Below are 5,342 nucleotides of genomic sequence, written 5' to 3' on the forward strand. Positions count from 1 at the left end.
TCCTGATTGGTTATCACACATGGCAGCATCCTAGGATACGCCATATCTGTTAAAGTAGTTTTTTCTGTATTGTCATTACTGTTAACCCTTTTGCTGCTAAGATAGTAAAAGAGGATTTAAAAGCATAATACTTGCGTTTTGTCTTTAATAAAAATCTATATTTTCCTTCACCAAGGATAGGAACATCTTCAATGATATCAATAATAAATATACACCGTGTCCTTAAGGGGTTAATAATAAACATCCCCAAAAATCCTGATCTGACACCGACCGCACACACCTACCTGTATCTGTAGAGGAGCCGTGTACAGGACCTGCGATGATGTCACCGTCATGTGATCAGTCACATGGAGGAGGAGGAGTCACATGATCAGGGGCTGCTGCTCTAGGCTCATCTGCTCAGTGTATGCAGGACTCTGCTGTGCTGGTTGTGATCGCTGCTGGATGAGCTGAAGTTATGTGTATGCAGCAGAGCTGTGTGTGTGTGATGTGCGTGGTGCAGAGCTGTGTATGTGTGTGTTATATATGTCTGCAGCAGAGCTGTGTGTAATGTGCATGTAGCTGAGCTGTATGTGTACACAGTAGAGCTGTATATGTGTAATGTGCATGTAGCTGAGCTGTATGTGTACACAGTAGAGCTGTATATGTGTAATGTACATGTAGCTGAGCTGTATGTGTACACAGTAGAGCTGTATATGTGTAATGTGCATGTAGCTGAGTTGTATGTGTACACAGTAGAGCTGTATATGTGTAATGTGCATGTAGCTGAGCTGTATGTGTACACAGTAGAGCTGTATATGTGTAATGTACATGTAGCTGAGCTGTATGTGTACACAGTAGAGCTGTATATGTGTAATGTGCATGTAGCTGAGCTGTATGTGTACACAGTAGAGCTGTATATGTGTAATGTGCATGTAGCTGAGTTGTATGTGTACACAGTAGAGCTGTATATGTGTAATGTGCATGTAGCTGAGCTGTATGTGTACACAGTAGAGCTGTATATGTGTAATGTACATGTAGCTGAGCTGTATGTGTACACAGTAGAGCTGTATATGTGTAACGTACATGTAGCTGAGCTGTATGTGTACACAGTAGAGCTGTATATGTGTAATGTGCATGTAGCTGAGCTGTATGTGTACACAGTAGAGCTGTATATGTGTAATGTACATGTAGCTGAGCTGTATGTGTACACAGTAGAGCTGTATATGTGTAATGTGCATGTAGCTGAGTTGTATGTGTACACAGTAGAGCTGTATATGTGTAATGTGCATGTAGCTGAGCTGTATGTGTACACAGTAGAGCTGTATATGTGTAATGTACATGTAGCTGAGCTGTATGTGTACACAGTAGAGCTGTATATGTGTAATGTGCATGTAGCTGAGCTGTATGTGTACACAGTAGAGCTGTATATGTGTAATGTACATGTAGCTGAGCTGTATGTGTACACAGTAGAGCTGTATATGTGTAATGTACATGTAGCTGAGCTGTATGTGTACACAGTAGAGCTGTATATGTGTAATGTACATGTAGCTGAGCTGTATGTGTACACAGTAGAGCTGTATATGTGTAATGTACATGTAGCTGAGCTGTATGTGTACACAGTAGAGCTGTATATGTGTAATGTACATGTAGCTGAGCTGTATGTGTACACAGTAGAGCTGTATATGTGTAATGTGCATGTAGCTGAGCTGTATGTGTACACAGTAGTGCTGTATATGTGTAATGTACATGTAGCTGAGCTGTATGTGTACACAGTAGAGCTGTATATGTGTAATGTACATGTAGCTGAGCTGTATGTGTACACAGTAGAGCTGTATATGTGTAATGTGCATGTAGCTGAGCTGTATGTGTACACAGTAGTGCTGTATATGTGTAATGTACATGTAGCTGAGCTGTATGTGTACACAGTAGAGCTGTATATGTGTAATGTGCATGTAGCTGAGCTGTATGTGTACACAGTAGAGCTGTATATGTGTAATGTGCGTGTAGCTGAGCTGTATGTGTACACAGTAGAGCTGTATATGTGTAATGTGCATGTAGCTGAGCTGTATGTGTACACAGTAGAGCTGTATATGTGTAATGTACATGTAGCTGAGCTGTATGTGTACACAGTAGAGCTGTATATGTGTAATGTGCATGTAGCTGAGCTGTATGTGTACACAGTAGAGCTGTATGTGTAATGTACATGTAGCTGTGCTGTATGTGTGCACAGTAGTGCTGTATATATGTAATGTACATGTAGCTGAGCTGTATGTGTACACAGTAGAGCTGTATATGTGTAATGTGCATGTAGCTGAGCTGTATGTGTACACAGTAGAGCTGTATATGTGTAATGTGCGTGTAGCTGAGCTGTATGTGTACACAGTAGAGCTGTATATGTGTAATGTACATGTAGCTGAGCTGTATGTGTACACAGTAGAGCTGTATATGTGTAATGTACATGTAGCTGAGCTGTATGTGTACACAGTAGAGCTGTATATGTGTAATGTACATGTAGCTGAGCTGTATGTGTACACAGTAGAGCTGTATATGTGTAATGTACATGTAGCTGAGCTGTATGTGTACACAGTAGAGCTGTATATGTGTAATGTACATGTAGCTGAGCTGTATGTGTACACAGTAGAGCTGTATATGTGTAATGTGCATGTAGCTGAGCTGTATGTGTACACAGTAGAGCTGTATATGTGTAATGTGCATGTAGCTGAGCTGTATGTGTGTAATGTACATGTAGCTGAGCTGTATGTGTACACAGTAGTGCTGTATATGTGTAATGTACATGTAGCTGAGCTGTATGTGTACACAGTAGAGCTGTATATGTGTAATGTACATATAGCTGAGCTGTATGTGTACACAGTAGTGCTGTATATGTGTAATGTGCATGCAGCTGAGCTGTATGTGTACACAGTAGTGCTGTATATGTGTAATGTACATGTAGCTGAGCTGTATGTGTACAGTAGTGCTGTATATATGTAATGTACATGTAGCTGAGCTGTATGTGTACACAGTAGTGCTGTATATGTGTAATGTACATGTAGCTGAGCTGTATGTGTACACAGTAGTGCTGTATATGTGTAATGTGCATGTAGCTGAGCTGTATGTGTACACAGTAGAGCTGTATATGTGTAATGTGCATGTAGCTGAGCTGTATGTGTACACAGTAGAGCTGTATATGTGTAATGTGCATGTAGCTGAGCTGTATGTGTACACAGTAGAGCTGTATATGTGTAATGTGCATGTAGCTGAGCTGTATGTGTACACAGCTGTATATGTGTAATGTACATGTAGCTGAGCTGTATGTGTACACAGTAGAGCTGTATATGTGTAATGTGCATGTAGCTGAGCTGTATGTGTACACAGTAGTGCTGTATATGTGTAATGTACATGTAGCTGAGCTGTATGTGTACACAGTAGAGCTGTATATGTGTAATGTACATGTAGCTGAGCTGTATGTGTACACAGTAGAGCTGTATATGTGTAATGTACATGTAGCTGAGCTGTATGTGTACACAGTAGAGCTGTATATGTGTAATGTACATGTAGCTGAGCTGTATGTGTACACAGTAGAGCTGTATATGTGTAATGTGCATGTAGCTGAGCTGTATGTGTACACAGTAGAGCTGTATATGTGTAATGTACATGTAGCTGAGCTGTATGTGTACACAGTAGAGCTGTATATGTGTAATGTACATGTAGCTGAGCTGTATGTGTACACAGTAGAGCTGTATATGTGTAATGTACATGTAGCTGAGCTGTATGTGTACACAGTAGAGCTGTCCCGATGTCTATGATGTTCTGGGGCTGCAGCACTGGCAATTAACCATAGTGCCCCCTGGTTAATTAATCTGGATACATTGTATATAGTGACCAGGGGTGGAGACTTTCTGGATACATTGTATACAGTGATCTCGTGGGGGGGGGGGAGACTTTCTAGTGATCGGGGGTGGAGACTTTCTGGATACATTGTATATAGTGACCGGGGGGGGGGGGGGGGGGGAGACTTTCTGGATACATTGTATATAGTAACTGGGGGTGAAGACTTTCTGGATACATTGTATATAGTGACCGGGGGTGAAGACTTTCTTGATACATTGTATATAGTAACTGGGGGTGAAGACTTTCTGGATACATTGTATATAGTGACCGGGGGGGGGGGGAGACTTTCTGGATACATTGTATATAGTAACTGGGGGTGAAGACTTTCTGGATACATTGTATATAGTAACTGGGGGTGAAGACTTTCTGGATACATTGTATATAGTAACTGGGGGTGAAGACTTTCTGGATACATTGTGTATAGTAACTGGGGGTGAAGACTTTCTGGATACATTGTATATAGTAACTGGGGGTGAAGACTTTCTGGATACATTGTATATAGTAACTGGGGGTGAAGACTTTCTGGATACATTGTATATAGTAACTGGGGGTGAAGACTTTCTGGATACATTGTGTATAGTAACTGGGGGTAAAGACTTTCTGGATACATTGTATATAGTGACCGGGGGTGAAGACTTCCTGGATACATTGTATATAGTAACTGGGGGTAAAGACTTCCTGGATACATTGTATATAGTGACCGGGGGGGGGGGGGGGGAGAGACTTTCTGGATACATTGTATATAGTGAATGGATACACTGTATATGCACACAAGTTAAATAGATGGAGATATATACACTCACCGGCCACTATATTAGGTAACCTGTTCACTCGCTTGTTAACATAAATTGCTAATCAGCCAATCACATGGCAGCAAATCAATGCATATAGGAATGTAGACGTGGTCAAGACAACTTGCTGAAAGTCAAACCGAGCATCAGAATGGGGAAGAAAGGGGATGTTAATGACTTTGCAGACGACTTGGTTGTTGGCACCAGACGGGCTGGTCTGTGTATGTCACAAACTGCTGATCTCCTGGGATTTTTGTTAAATGTAACCACAACGCTAAATTATGACCCAGTCTGACCATGGAGAGAGTGAGCTCTTTGTTTGTATGAAAAAAAACATACATTTATTTGACATCATGGCAGACAGTACATCAAACAAGAAATCTTCATATAAAGGTGGTCCTTAGCATAAGTAAGTAATGTAGGAGGGTTATGTAGACATGTCCATAAAATAGTATATAGTGTGTCATGTTATCTGTAACACTCACGGCAGTAGTGGATCCGCTGGACCTGTGTGGAAGATGACTCGGACCGTACCAGGGAGCGGAGTCTAAGGTGCCGCTGGTTTTCATCAGAGCCCGCCGCAAAGTGGGATGGACTTGCTGCGGCAGGCGGCACCCAGGTCGCTACCCCTGGTACGACTCGTCCACACAGGCTGCTGAGATGAAACGTAGCACAAGA

The sequence above is a fragment of the Hyla sarda genome, chromosome 1 (genome assembly GCF_029499605.1).
Source record: "Hyla sarda isolate aHylSar1 chromosome 1, aHylSar1.hap1, whole genome shotgun sequence".
NCBI classification, from domain to species: Eukaryota; Metazoa; Chordata; class Amphibia; order Anura; family Hylidae; genus Hyla; species Hyla sarda.